Source organism: Cryptotermes secundus, unplaced genomic scaffold, assembly GCF_002891405.2.
Source record: "Cryptotermes secundus unplaced genomic scaffold, Csec_1.0 scaffold614, whole genome shotgun sequence".
In the NCBI taxonomy this organism is placed as follows: Eukaryota; Metazoa; Arthropoda; class Insecta; order Blattodea; family Kalotermitidae; genus Cryptotermes; species Cryptotermes secundus.
This window is the reverse complement of record NW_019728501.1, coordinates 609,378-625,397: the sequence shown is the minus strand read 5'-3', so window position 1 is coordinate 625,397 and position 16,020 is coordinate 609,378. Positions and strand designations below refer to the sequence as shown.

Here is a 16,020-nt window from a genome sequence, read left to right as displayed (position 1 = left end):
AAAAAATCCAGAAAAATGAGCTAAAGGAGAAAAGAAAGAACACTTCGCTTCCATGTTATTCACATTTCAGAAAACATGAAGAAAAATTCCCAAAAGTGGCCAAAAATGACAAGAAATACCCTTAAAAGTAAAAAAAAAAGTACCCTCAAAATGAAAAAAAAAGACCTTAAATCTAAAAATGTCAAAAATGACTAAAATACCTATAAAATTTACATTCTCTAAGCAGCAGCTCATATCCGAGATTTATATATTTAAGAGCATCGCATAAGATACAAGGAAAAAAAGATGACATCTCATCAAAATCCGGGCACTGCTTATCATATATTGACGTGTGCTGCATGGTCACATTGTGAGTAATTCGTCTGAACCGATATTATGTAACAGTATGCAGTGTGGAAGCCCTTCAAAGTTATTTGTTATAATTTTTTAATCCTCTGGACACAGCAACCCATTGCGTTCTGTCAACAGAGTGTATTTGTATGTTGTGGTTCTCACAACAAACAGCGATTGTTCCCCTAAGCAATGTTAACCGGTTGGTCTTTGTAGCGGAGACGTAATGTGTTTCCTATGAGGTACGAACCGGTTTTTATGCATTATTTATAAGAAATTAAATCTTTAATCCCAGAGTCGTGTCAGTAAAATATGGCAATGAGACCCGCGAGACTCGAACTAAGATGACTGCTGGCGAGGGCCGGAAGCAATATACTGCAGTGGACATTCTTTAAAATGTTAATTGAACATCCTTTTCCTCTCCAGGCGTCCGAACGACTTGTCTTCGATTGCTGAAACACTTAAGACTCGTGAGTTCGAATTCGGCTTGTGGCGTGGCAGTTTATCCGCGACGCTTTCTGTTGTCCTGTGCTGATTGACGGTTGGTCCTCCATCAATAGCCCTTCTGCTTGTTTTCATGCTTTAGGAAACATCTACGGTATTGACCATAATCCGAATTAGGATGCGCCATGTCTTGGGCCCTCGCGTAGTCAAAAACATTGCAGCAGGCCTACTGGTCTTAAAGAAACGTATGTACATGCATACATGGAGTAAGGAACGAGTCAACTTCTAACCTTCCGGTTTCTCCAAATCTTCCTTTTCCTTCGTCTCTTGGTTCTATGGTTCCCTAGGGATAACCACCAGCCACCACCCAATCAACGTTGCAACATTTTCCGTTTCTCCCTTGTAGAAAGTCAGTAGACGCATTCGGTTGCACTAAGGGATGCGGATGAGGAAAGAAATTGAGGGGATTCGGCAACGTCGCATTGCGGTGTGTAGGGGAATCCCTCCCTCCTGTTCCTCTTCCATCCTTGTTCTTTTTCGACTATAATTCACAGGGCCTGCTTCCCTCCACATCGCGGGAACACGCTTGTATTTGAGTACATTCCCTGCTAGAAAGGTTAGACGTTGTCTGAACGAAATTTAAGTTCAAATGTTGACCTCTACGAACTCTTCGATTATTTGAATTAGAATGTAGCCTATGGGAAAGTTATTCTGATCGTGGAACCCAATGAGGGAATTGACCGTTTTCGGTTCCCCTGATTACGAAAAATGTTTTCTGGTGTGTCGTCTAGTTGTCATTGTATGTCTGTATTCCTCATTATCGCCTGACAGGTTGAATAAATTCAATTTTTATTAAGTATTCAAGAGCCTGTCCGTCCTACGGTGGTATTTAGTGAATCTGCACATTCCGGCCATTCAGATGGGCCCCGAAACAAAAAATGGCCGTGTTCTAAAAAAAAAAAGCTCTAATAATCGTGATTGAATTTCATCGAGTCATGGAGACCATATCTCCAAATAAAACTGAACAGGTTGTGTTTTCAGGAAAATAACGGTACACGGCATAGGGGCCAAACGGTTTCGTCGAAACCGGGCTAAGAAGTCGAATAGATTTCGTTGCTTTTCCATATTCAGTTGTTGTTGTTGTTGTTGTTGGAGAGGGTGGGTTTCCCCATGCACTTAGACCAACTGTTGGTCCATTGTGCGTCCCCCTGTGATATTCTACCAGTTTGTATAGCCTACCGGTACTGGTGCATGCCATCAGTCCCGACTCAGCCAGCGAGCTCGGCCTCTACTGGCTCAGCGGTGTCTCGATGCTTCCCCCACCTACCAGAGGCGTTAGAGACTACTGTTGGGCGGGAAATGTCCTTGAATTTAGCTCAGTGACTTCCTTTGGAGATATGAGGTTCTTTTACGTGCCGTAAAGCTACGAGACGGGACCCACGGCTTAAAGTCCCTCCCGGAGGATTTGTTCCCTGAATTTTTCCGCCCTTAAAAATTCCACGACCTCGGCCGGGTTTGAACCCGCGTACCTTGAGTCACGAGGTGGGAACGTTACCCCTAGACTACGGAGGCCGCTCCGTATTCAGTTACTAATAGTGGTCTCCTCGAACAGTAATCAATTTCGTAGGATTTAAGGTTCTCACCGCAGTGGTTATGAGGAGTACTATCTTGTGGGATATAACGCCTTTGTAATCCGTTGAAAGTCAACGGATGTGTCGGAGGAACATCGCATCCATCTTCAGAGTCGTAGATTAAGCCTAGCAAGAAACGGGCTATAAACAGGTGGGAAGCAGAGCTCTATCTCTGGAAAATATAACAAGGGAACGATGAAAATGATGTGAAATCCGTCGTGATATATGTCTTAGCAAGTGGACATTGATGTGTAGACGCGTGTAGAGTGCACGATTCAGCCAGCAGTTTTGTGATTCTCACTCGTCTTGGCGGAAAATAAAGGTAAAGGAAATTAACTTTCATCTCTCAACAAGACTGGGTGAATCCAGCCANGCTGCAGTTAAGTTCTGTAGCGATGCAGAAGTTTGTTTGGCGGAAAATAAAGGTAAAGGAAATTAACTCTCATCTCTCAACAAGACTGGTAGGTGAATCCAGTTCTTGGGTGGAGGGGACGGTGACTTGTATTGAATCTGCCAGTAAGATTAAGAAACCAAACGCCAAAGTCTCCAGTGGAAACGTAGGGAGTTAGCGAGACCGAAAAACGCGCGAATATGGAAACCGAAATTAAAACTGTGTTACTGTATACGAAACCACATTCGTCGAAAAGGACGAACTCTTTGATAAAACAAGTACACGTGTGTAGAGCCGCCTAATTTAGTAATTTTTCATCGTCACAAAGCGGAGAGTCTTGTTGAAAGGGTGTCAGTTTGAACTGATGTTTCCTGACGAGGCAGATAGATTTGATTGCGTGTATAAAGTCATGAAGCTACAATTATTGCGAATATGTTAACATTCTCCAAAGGCTACTGACCATGTATTATGGCAGGTCTGTCTTAANGGTCTGTTTTTAAAGAAAAAAAAAAAGACTACCTGGGCTCTTCCGGAGAAGATATAAACCTGCGCGTTCTGCTTTGAATTCATATGGAACAACGGAACTGGCGGATAAAGTATTAAAGGCCTCACCCAAACGAAACAAAGTCTGTGGACATAGAGACGGATGAAGCAGAGCAGCACTTCGAAACCCGCCGCAATACACGAACTTCCATCTCATATCATCAGCCGGTCCTTTGTATTACATTAACTTCTTGGGATATAAGAGTTTTCTCACCAGAACGTGGTACACATTTCTTCTTTTCCCACCCTAGCCCAACGATATTAGGTGAACTCGCTTGATAATCTAAATTGCCAGGTGTATCCTCCTTAGATCCCAACATTACCCCCAGTTCTTTCATTTTAAAACAAGGACAGAATACTTTCTCCCAATAAGTACCTGGTTCGCGGGGTGGGAACATCTACGCACATTCCTAATATAGCAGTTCACAACGGCTGCACAACGGCGTTGCAGCTGGGAAATATAAAATTCCCGAAATGGGTGCACACCCCATTCCGGGAATTAAATTGTCACATTTTTGTGCAGTATGTCAATTTACAGTTACAAAACAAATTCTATTATTTCAGTGACTGATTAATTACATGGAGTAGAACCTTTCTTGAGAAGATTATAGTCACTCACCTATTCATGAAATTCCACCTCGTTTAGCAACCGGAAGATTCATTGCCATGTTCACAAGAGCCTGCCGCTGGTCCATCTCACGATGTGATTGAAGCCCACGGCCTCCACCCTAGTTTCTTTGAGACCAGTTTAATGCCAATCCCCCTCTCGTATGCCCACGTTACGAAGCGCTCCTTTCCTTCGGGGTTCCCGACTAATGTATTAATTTCTCATATCTCCCCATTCGTGCTACTTGCCCCGCTCATCCGTCTTCATTCGATGATCGTAATAAAACTTAGGAGGAATTCATGCAGTGTTTGTGTGGGAACGTCAGAAGGAACCAGTCCAATACGAATACCTAAACGTAGATGAGAGGATAATATTAAAATGGATGTTAGAGAAATAGGGTGGGGTGGTATGGACCTGATTCATTTGGATATGGATAGGGAACAGAGATGGGCTCTTGCGAACACGGTAATAAGTCTTCGGGTTCCATAAAACGTTGGGAAATTCTTGAGCAGCTGAGCGCTTGTTGTCTTCTCACCAAGGATTTCACGAAGCGAGTGAGTTTGGTGAAGAAGTGTCTCATGCAGTTTCAGTGCCAGACCTAGTATAGTATATACGTATATATTGCCTGTGGTTCTGTATGGATGTGAAACTTGGTCTCTGACATTAAGGGAGGGAGACCACAGGGAAGACCAAGGCGTAGGTGGGTGGACAATATTAGAATGGATCTTAGAGAAATGGGATGGAATAGTATGGATTGGATATATCTGGCTCAGGACAGGGACCAGTGGAAGGCTCTTGTGAACACGGTAATGAACCTTCGGGTTCCATAAAATGCTTGGAAATTCTTGAGTAGCTGCTGAATTTGCCGCTCCTACAGAAGGGCTCAGCTCCATGAGTAAGTAAGTATATATATAAGTCATATAGGTGTACCTGTGCGCAAGACGCCAATATGCTGAGTTCGTATTTGTGTACGTATTCACACGTTTCAGGCAGTCGAAGAGAGTAGTAGCCGGAATTCTGTGCAGAAACAGATGGCTGTGTTTACGTAAGGTTTAACTGATACTGTTTTATTGATCCGTGTATGCATATTCAGTTAAGTTTTAACGGAAACTTCGGGTCAGAGTCTTCCGGTAAATGGTTTCCTTCGCCTTCCCTAAATAATTGTGGCATCGCATATTTCTTAAATTTGCAAGGCGTCAGAATCCGACTGTATATATGTCCAGCCATATCTGTTTCCTTACTGCTTAACGTCCCGACAACAGAGGATTAAGCATCCCTAATACAAAAGATGATAATTGAACCTGAAGCTGAAATCGATTCAGTCCAGTTGCAGCCTATATTTGCCGTCTGGGTAAGGCCGATCAACATTCTGCACATATTTGTTTTCCTACCCCAGCTAAGTGACCAGCCACTTGCAACGCTCCTGTTACCGTATTATTGCTATAAAAATTATGTGCATATTATGTAATTATTGTGTTCGTAGTTATGTGGTGGGCTATTCAGCTTCAGTCGGGAGAGTGAAGTAACTTGAGGGGACTCTTCATTGTTTATTATTTTAGAGAAGTGCTCTGTATGTGGCTCTACAGCCCCTGTGGACCTTGGTCGCTTTTTCTGTTTCATAATCGGTAGGGCTCCTTGGACGGGGCTTAACCCAACGCAAGGCTGCTACCTACACAGAACTAACTTACTTACTAATGGAGTTAAGGAGCCGCCAATTCTGCAGCTACTCGAGAATTCCCCAGCATTTTATGGAACCCGAGGGTTCATTATCGGGTTCACAAGAGCCCTCCACTGGTACCTAACCTGAGCCAGATCAATCCAATCCATACCATCCCATCATATCTCTCTAAGGTCCATTTTAATATTCTTCATCCACCTACGCCTTGTTCTTCCCAGTGGTCTCTTTCCTTCTGGCTTTACTACCAATACCCTATATGCATTCCTCGTCTCCCCCATGCCATGAGTGGGATTCGAACACACGATCCGTGTTCGAGCAGGCGAAGAAGGTTCATGCCCAACCCCCCGCGGCCACTGTGATCGGCAGAGAAAAATTCTACGGAAGCTTGAAGAGAGCTATTTTTGTAGGAATATGCGAGAATTACCTTCTCGGTTCGAGATGAGAATTTATCCCTTTTGAAATCAAATGCCACTACCGCATGCGGAAATAGAGAAAGATTCAACGAGGGTAGTAGAAAGAGGGAGGGAGACGTTTTGTTAACAGATTGATTCGTGCTAGCGTTGCTAATAATTACCATTCGGACTGGTCGGGTAGTTTGCGTGCTGCTACGCAAAGCAAATGCAGTTAGTCGAAAATTCTCGAAGTTCGTGACTTAAAAAATCATCCTTTAAATCGAGATCAAGGCTTTGTCATAATTCTGTCTCAACATGCCTATTATTTTGATATGTAGATTCTCCTTGGACAGTTAGCGTTCCTTAACGTAACACTGAAAGAATATCCCTGGTATCCCCATAGAAACCCAGTGACTCAACAGTTGTTTAGCCCCTTAAAGCCAAGAGTGAGTAGAAAGACAGAAGTTTAGTCAGCATTAAACATACATCTGCTGGATTTGTTGGGTGCTTTTGATAGATGCTCACGTTTTGTTATTCAACCAGTGTGCGCTTCCCTATCTTGTTTTCCGAACTGCTGCAGATTGCTTTTGATATATTTCCTCCCAGAAAGCAGTTTGACCAGACATGCTAGTGCGAATACGCTGTAGTATGTCACCGTTTAAGGACTAATATTGATTTGTTGGCAAGTGGATTGCATTGTGCTGTGTTCATGCAGGCCAGAACACGAGGGCAGGTTATCTCAGAAACAGCAGGAATATTGGATATTTATGCTCAAAACATATCTATAGTAATAGAAAAATATTTTATTGGTTCCCACTCGGTCTATTCTCTGCAGAAGTTTTTATTTATTCTAAACGCGTTCGTCGCAGTTTTGCATCATATGAAATAGGCCTTGATCATTTGCAGATAAAAACCCATAAATACGTAATTTTTCAGTTTGTTTCATAAATGTGCGCTACACTGAATAATGTTTCCGATAAAAGTTAAATGTTAGTCGGGTGTATATTTTGCTATGCATAGATGTTTTGTACGATGAACCAGTCCTTTCTGTGAAAAGAAGTCATGACGCTGTATTTGGTCCTAGTGTAAAGGAAAGTTTTATACGAGACTGATGCCAACGTACATGATACTCGTCAATATTTGTTACAAACCCCACATTACCATGTTTAAACCAATCTCTGATCAGTTTCGGAGAGGAAACATGTGGAGGGTTGTCAGACGATCAAAAGGAAATGCCAGAAGTCTGAAGAATCGATTGGAGATAATTCAGTAACCTTGTGACTTCGAATGACATGAAGCGATTATGAAGTATAAAAAAAAAGTTGTTGATATAGATGCGCTTCAGTAATCATAGCTATTTGATTCCACAAAATGACTTGTATTTCGAGCGATCGTGGTTTATTTCGTAGTTCAACGCACTCATATGGAAGAACGTTACTATAACACAAGACTGATAATTTAGAACAGCTTAATCATTTACCACGCTTCTTCGTGTTGTGTGTTCCATGCACCTCAAACTCCGTGGCTTTAATCCGCAAGCGAATTATACCGATCCAGCGACCGCCGCTTGTCGGCGAAGTTATTGCCAGCTTTAGCGGATAGAGGGTGTCGCGTTATCAGATCAACGAATCCCCACGGCCGTCAGTTTCGGTTTTCTAGACTGGAGCCGTTACTTTTTCATTCAAGAAGTGCCGGTAATCGAACCTTGGACCTCTGGGTATGCAACCAGGAACTCTGATCACTAGACCACAGAGGCGGTCCGTTTCATGCACTTATCAAAAATTAATCAAAACTCTTCAAAATAAATGCTTCTGATCTGTCTTGAAACTTCATGTGTGTATATACACTACAGGTGCTGTCCTATAAGAAAGCTCTTTTCAACGTCCTCGTAGCATGTTCTGTACGTATAAGCGTCGTTCGGGTGGCTTTCTTAGGCGCCATATATTATACAAGTATCAGGAAAATCTAGCTTAGTAAACTGCTCATTTTACAGCAAATTTACATGGACAGATATAGTTGTATGTTAGCCCATAAACCGGATTAGAATCGCGTATTCTTGCTGTTTCCATTTACATTCCCTGTTAATTTATTCACTTATTCTTTGTTCAGCGACACTTTGTCAACTGCAAAGGTTATATAGCTTCGAATAGCAAGGTGTCTGTATGTAATGAGGTGGGAATTATGTGGAAATGGTCGCAGTTTGCTGTACAGCAGCAACCGCGTAGTTGTCTGGAAGACACGGAACTCCATACAGTCGGGATGGCTCACCTCCGGGCCGAAAATTTTACCTGGGATCCTCTAAGCACAAAGTAGGTTTGCTGAGCCGTCATCAGCATAACACCGCTCTTTTCCAACCCGCCTTTGCTTGTATCGGCGCAGTCGGAATGGTGCTATCCCTGCTACACCTGTTTCTACCTTAGGACAGTGTATGATGGCTACTAGAAGTTGTCCTCACCGATCAAACTAAGGAAGATCGGTATAGATACGGGAAACTAGCTGGGTCGGTTTGCATGAGTCTCAGGGTAGCGATGCCGAAGAAAGCGTTTTCTGACAGTTGAGCCAATTGACGTTTATTCACCTGCTAATTCACCACACTGTTAAATTAATGTATTCTTAGCTTTAAGTTACAGCGTTACACTATCGGCTAGCTATGTCCCGGAGCGTGCAAGGGTCACGTCCGTTCAGTTCGGAATATTGTGAAAGTCTCTCCTTTTGTGGAATGGCTTGCACCCCCACGCCGGGAATTCGAAAGATGGTGTTGACATATACATTTTCATCCCATCTTCCGTAGGAAGCTTGAACGAGGCAACCCAATCATACTGGCCCTCATTCACAGGCAATTGTAACAAGCTCTGACCTGTCCTTTTAGGCGCGTCCGGTTCCCTGTACCCGAGCTAAATTTATGACTGATCGTAAATATCATAGCCCCGGACTTCTTGTTTCTGCCAGAATCTAAAAATTTTCAACATAAACACCGTATTGCACGTCCCAGACGATGAAATACGATTAGATCACGATACATTTCCAGTAATATCGAAACATAAGACTTTTGAAATTTAAATTACCGAGAATTAATTAGAAATAAATTTCACGTTCATCTATAATCATCCAAATAAATAAGGGCTCAGAATGATCAGCGTCAAGCATTCGGCCATTGCTTGTCAGAGATGAGTCTTTAGTCATTCAAGGCCCATGTTCAGTTTCGTGTGTTTCTGTAGCTTCTGACGGTAGGAGAGGCATCTTGAGGCAGATCACTTGAGGTCACGTGGTAGGTGTACTACCCACCTCATCTTCCTTGAATTTGTTATTAATATGTACATGTCTTATGATGTTATTTTTCTCTCGTACCTTTTAAGGCTTTAAACTGACGCGTATTGAAGATATTCGTCGGTATAATTTTTGATTTTAATTTTTAATGTCGCTCTTCCCTCCTTAGTGGGCCGTGCCCTACGCAGCGCGTGGAGATGGCCTGCTAGTGGCAGGTGTCACGTGTGTAAAGCACGTGGTGAAGCGCTTCTTCCGAGAGATTGTTCAGTTATGGGGGAACAACTAGCCTCGTTCTTTAAGAGACTTTGCATATGAACATTAGCAGACCTAACTTCACTCCCCAGCCGATACGTAAACAAATTTTAAACCTTTAAATATGATATAGGTTCCCTCATTTATTTTTGGATGTCGATGTTGTTGTACATGATATAATTAGCGGATATTAGGCTGTTCTTCTGTGATATTCCTGGTGTACTCATGAATACTAAAAATGAAATTGGCGACCGGAATATACGGTCACGCATTAGTGACTAGACACGGGGTTTGGTTTGGTAACTGGATTTATTAAAGACTCTTGAAACTCGTGACTACGAAGAACTAGTAGTTCCACGGATCTACACACCCTACAAGTCACTGTACTACTGTATATCTTCACCAGACATTGCTGGAAGTTCTTCTGCTTCGGTGCTCACGTGCTCTCGTGCTGACATCTGGCTCGCAACAAACTCATGAGGCAACTAATGGCGTCACTAGCCATCTCCACTTTCCCAAATGAAAATATCAAGTGCCATTACCTGTGGTTTTTTTTTCACTTGACCTAATTCTTCCAGCCGCACTGTGGCTGGAGTACATGAGTACCAGGAATCTTCCTGGGGGGGTAAACGGCGGCCGGCGCATAAGGCTGGCAACCTTACCGCCATCTTTGAGCGGATTATCAAGAAAGTGTGAGAGCCTTGACGTCTCACAACCTTATGGGCCTCCATGGCCTGTTACAGGGATAGCTCTACCTTTTTTATTGCCTTTCGGTAACCTTTGATTTAGTTTAAGACGGAAGGATAGAAGTTAGAAATTTCAGTGATGTAGGGTTTTCGTTTTGGAGCCTTGACTACGATACATTGGTGTGTGTGTGTGTGTGTGTGTGTGATGCGGTTTATGAGTGACCATGTCTTTGATGCGCTTTCACAGAGAATGTAGTTACTCTCATTACCCAACAGATGGCGTTAATATCGGACGGCACACTTCCTTATCCAGGGAAAACGAGGGATGAGAAAGGAGACGGAGGTACGCAAGTTCATGAGAGACTTCCAGTTGAATTTTCAATGGCCCTTTTCCGCTAACATTTGTAAAGTTGGAAAATGCCATACAACCTGAAACTTCAGGGTATAACAAAAGAAAATAAAAATTGCCGATAGTGGTAAAAGCAAGATCATTAAGATGCTTTGTTAATGTTTATGTTGACCGTGCGACTTCTGATGGTCTAGTTCAGGAGTAGAGGAAGAGGCTGCGGACTCTATCTGGAATGTTCAACGGAAACGTTAAGGAACATTTCTTTACGTTCTGACACTGAATCCAGGCATCAAGGTTTTCCTAGCCGTGATCGAGATCATCGGCACCGATCTCTCGTACCTTGGGAAACATCTCCAAAGATCTCTTGAGAGTTAGAGCTAGGAAATTGTGATCGAGAGATCGGCTTGCGGGGTTTTATCTTCAGCATCACATCCACGGTGCCTCTGCCATCTATTCCAGGGCGACTAACGTTCGCTGATGCCGAGATTTACTTCAGTCACCAATATGAAGTGGTGCGAATCGACCATACTGCTCCAGTACAGCCCGAAGCTGCGGCCGCACAGTTTTTGCCTTGTACGTGGATGTGAGAGCCAATCAAACGACAATTATATTGTTTTTGAGGCAGTAAGGTAACGTCTACAGCGTCGCGTTTTCTTATGAATATCTTTGTATGGGTATTATTATTATTATTATTATTATTATTATTGGAGGGGGTGTTTCCCCATGCACCGCGACTGATAGTCTATTTATTGTACGTCACCCTTTGATATTCTACCTGTCTCCACACCCTACCGGTACTGGTGCGTGCTATCAGCCCCGTTTGAGCCAACGAGGTCGGCCCTCGGTACCTTGATGCTCCCCCCATCTACCAGAGGCACTGGAAACTACTTGGGCGGGAAACTTGCCTAATTTAGCTCAGAGGTCTCCTAGAGACAAGAGGTTCTTTTACGTGCCGTAAATCTACGACACGGGACACACGGCTTAAAGTCCCTCCCGGAGGACTTGTTCCCTGAATTTTTCCGCCCTTAAAAATTCCACGACCTCCGCCGGGTTTGAACCCGCGTGCCTTGAGTCATGAGGTGGGAACGTTACCCCAAAAGTTTGGAGTGCATGCTAGACACGGTGGCAGTAGCGGCTGTGGTGGTAGTAATAGTAGTACTATACGAGTACATCAATTTTCTTTTAGTAGATGGAACGTGCCATTTTGTTAGTCTCGAGTTATCATCTCAATGATTATCCTATAAAGTAAATGAGATATGGATATATGTACACGTAGCACGCATAGGGAGATGGGAAACGCGAACAGAGTTTAGTTGGAGAACCTCAAGGGACCATTTGGGAGACCTGGACGCAGATGGAAGAACGGTGTTGAAATCAGTATTATTGAAGTACGGTGTGAGAGTGTTGACTAAACTCAGCTGGCTCAAGTTGAGGTCCAGTGGCTTGCTTTTGTGACTGCTATAATGAACCTATGTGGTCCGTGAAATAAGAAATTGCTTGACCAGATGAGCAACTATAACTTTTCTACAAAGGCACTGTACGTGAATTTATTACGCTGTGACTAAATAGGAACGGTCGCCAGAGTTTTGCTTGTTCTTGAATGAATGAATGAATGGATGGACCTTATTTCCCGCAGCAAACTAGTTCAGCGTCACTGTTTGTATTTGTACGTTATCCACGTGATTCGGGCAAAGCTTACATCTCTGACCAAGCAATTATTAGATTTGTCATTTGGTTGTAATGCAAACTTTGGCCATGGCAAAACATTTGCAGGTGGCTGTGATGTGTAGAAACAATTTCAACTGAACTTCACTTCCACCTATTGTTTACATCTCTGTGCCTTTCTCGTGTACCTTTCCGAGCGTAAAAATGAACGTAGCAAAGCGCACAAATAGTACGTTCCATGTATAGCTTACAGACGTATATTTGAGTTCCGTGTCCGTGTTTGACGGAAGCAGAACGTAAATTAGAAAATGTGTACAAGACGATACCGTTTTTTTTTTGGTTAAATGCTTGAATATTCTTTTGTTCACGCCCGGTAGGTTAAGAAATATGCCTAACATTGCAGGGGCCGTCAGAGAAAACGTGCCTTAAATGCATAAACATAATTACTTATGGAGCCGGCCGCGCCATAGCTCAAGCAGTTAGTCGCTGGCTTCCCACCGCGGCGGCCCGGGTTCGATCCCGAGTCTGGTCAAGTGGGATTTGTGGTGGACAAAGTGGCGGTAGGGCAGGTTTTCTCCGAGTACTTCGGTTTCCCCTGTCAATCTTCATTGCACCAATTGCTCCACAATCACCCTCACCTTTCGTCTGGGGCTGGTACAATAGGCCAGAAGTGGCCGCTGTACAAGGGACTTAGTCCCACCCCACTAGCAATAAAAAAATACTTATGGAGCTGATCTCTTCTTGAGGAGAAGCCAAATCTGCAGCTACTCAAGAATTTTACAGAATTTTATAGAACCCGAAGGTTCATTACCGTGTTTACAAGAGCCCTCCACTGGTTCCTATCCTGAACCAGATCAGTCCATACCATCCCATCCTATGTCTGTAAGATCCATTCTAATATTGTCCACCCACCTAAGCCTTGGTCTTCCCAGTGGTCTCCTTCCTTCTGGCTTTCCTACCAAAATCCTATATGAATTCCTCTTCTTCCCCATTCGTCCTACATGCCCTGCCCATCTAATCCTCCTTGACATGATTATTCTGATTATACATGGCGAAATGTACACGGTATGAAGCGCCTCATTACGCAGTTTTCTCCCATCCACTGTCACCTCAAAACCTCTGACGTCCAAATATTCTCCTTAACCTTCCCCNTAACCCCCCCCCCTCCCCCCTTAATGTCAAAGACTAAGTTTCACACGCATACAGAACCACAGGCAACAATATAGTTTTGTATGTTATAATTTTTACGTTTTTCAGCCCAGTCGGTAGAGTGACGGATTACATGTTGGGCGGTGTGTGTTCGATTCCCTGCAGTGCCAGGTTTTTCTCCTTTCCACAGCTCGTACAGTAGAGAGTATACTAAGGATACTATATTTCATGCTTTTCCCTCAGTACCTATAGGCGTACTTAAAATAAGTGAGTGTAGCTTTTCACTTCCCTTCGAAACTGCAGTTGATAGAAAGCCATTAAACCAATTAAGATAGCAAGTGAACCCGCGTCTGTCCTTATTCACTACGCAGTCGTACTCCGTCCAAATTATATGGGTTGAACCAAGGCAGTTGATGCAGTGTCATACAGTAACCAAGAAACGTAATTCAATTTATTATAGACTGTTAACAACCAGTCGCCAGTTTCTGTCGTCCCCTGTGAAATCCGCAGGAAGAATTGAGGTCAAGTGAAATGCTTCCTTCTGTTGTTTACGGTAGATCTCGCTACTTTCAGCCTCCATGCAAAACAGAGAAGCCGCCGCTGCGTTTGTTGAACTAGTGAGCTCATCGCAGCTACTGACATGAAGACGGAAGAAACAGTTGGAATTTCGGAATATCCTGTGACTAAACAAATGTTACTTCATTTATAATCACATTAATCAGTATGATTAATTGGGAAAGTAGCACGGCATAAAACTTCACTATTAATGTTTTACTCGCTGAATCCACGTGTTGTACAAGAAACGTATCTTTGTTCTGTGTTGTAACAGAAATCATCAAAATGGCGTCGAATATTTCGTTATCTCTATGAGAAACGGAACTAATAGCCACCCTCTATTCTTCAAACCCATATGTAATTTTACGTAGAGTTTAAATTCATAAATTATGAATGCTTACAGTAAATGTTGCGTTCCTGGTATGTAATGCGAACACCACATGTCCTGCACGGACGGACTCTGATGATGCCTCGCATTTTAAATTCGTATAATTAAGCTCGCTGACCACTGGAACCAGGAGAGAGGATGTAGCGTGTAGTTTAACGACGCTGTTCCCGACTCAGACTGTGCCGTGTCGAATGACTGGATAATAGTCAATAGCGTCAATAGGAGAGGATGTGAAAGAAAACGGTCGTTGTTTAGTTCGTCTGGACGGACTGAGGAACATCACGAAAGATCTCTGTCAGTATAGTTATTCCTCGTACAGAGAGCACGGTGCACCATGCGACAGCGGCGTTTGATTTCAATCCTTCGGCTCTTCAGAACATGAAATTTTCATGGCTGCGCAATCGAAATTATTCGCGGATCCTACAGTGTGATAACCCTCTGCATGAGTCCCATTATACACGCAGTAATGACGTCAGCAAATTCGAAATTTCACGCGAAATTCGTTCCTATTAATGTTTACTAGGCTTAGAATAAACAAATTAAATTAAGTTTAATTAATGTAACCTAACCTCACCTAATTTCACCGAACCCGCATATTTGACACCATTAAATTGTTGTCATGTACTTTAAATAGTACTTACTGGTGAATACAGCTGGGAGCATTTGTCGGCGGGTTGTAGTCCTCAATTTTTTTTTTTTGCTAAATGAGATACATAGGAACTGATTATCATATAAATATACTGTACTTAAGTTTGTAACTGTGTTACTTACTGACTCCTCAAATGTCTGTATTGATTTTGTGGGTCCTCCAGTTTTGTGAGGTTAGAAATCTCCGATCTGCACGTACTGCCACCCCTAGCACAGAACACGACACAAAAATCTTGCCTTATCCCATATACCAGAAACGTACCTTTCACCCCGTACCACCCCCTACCCCTCGTCTTTCGCATCACAACCAGTGAACACTCATTTGATTCGTGTTGTATGGAAAGGGGTTGGGGGGCGGACCTCAAAACTGGATTACTGCTTCAACGGACCAACTGCGCGTGGGCTGGAGGGGACATAAAGCTGAAGTAATGTTACGTGTGGTGTGTAGTTGGGGTGGCTTGTTGCTATAGGAACAAATTAGGTGAAATTGTGAGTGCCTTTGTTGGGCTTGCTGTCGAATTGGCATGGGGGGCGGAACTGCAAAGGAATTACGGCGAGGTTTTGTTACACGATCCAGATGTAGCACGTCTTGTCGTTCCGCTGTGGTTTTAGGCTCTTTAATCTGTGGAAATGAGCGTTTTCTGATTTCCGTTACGTAACATTCTTCGTTCGGCAGCTGAGAGTGTTGTGACTTAAAAACAATTACAAATCAGAGTAAACTGTATACTGGACTTTTCTGGTTCTATATGGATTCTGGGGTCGGTCATGGTAGCCTAGCGGTCTTATGCATGTACTGTCTTCGCTCGATCGGAACTTGGGATAGTGGGTTCGAATCCCACATAAAGCATGAATGTTTGGTATGTGTGTGTGTGTTGTCCTGTGTTTAGGAAGAGGCTTTGCGACGAGGTGATCACTCGTTCAAGAAGTCCTATCGTCGGTAAAATGATCATGAAACTGAAAATCAGAGGCCAGGTCCCAATGGGGCTGTAGAGCCAGCAAAAAAAAAAAAAAATCTATTCCAGGATGGACTCCGACTGAACAAATG

At 43.2% G+C, this 16,020-nt stretch overlaps 1 protein-coding gene and 1 long non-coding RNA gene across 7 annotated transcripts in view; one reads left to right on the top strand and one right to left on the bottom strand.

Moving 5' to 3' along the window:
- The window catches only part of LOC117282373, a 102,817-nt gene extending 87,617 nt beyond the window's left edge, over positions 1-15,200 (bottom strand). Inside the window, exon 1 of the long non-coding RNA XR_004513104.1 lies at positions 15,099-15,200. This is a non-coding gene — a long non-coding RNA (uncharacterized LOC117282373). The remainder of the gene's footprint in view (positions 1-15,098) is intronic.
- LOC111865222 (ephrin type-A receptor 4-A) overlaps positions 1-16,020 on the top strand; it is a 550,534-nt gene that overhangs the window by 421,101 nt on the left and 113,413 nt on the right. The window lies entirely within an intron of this gene.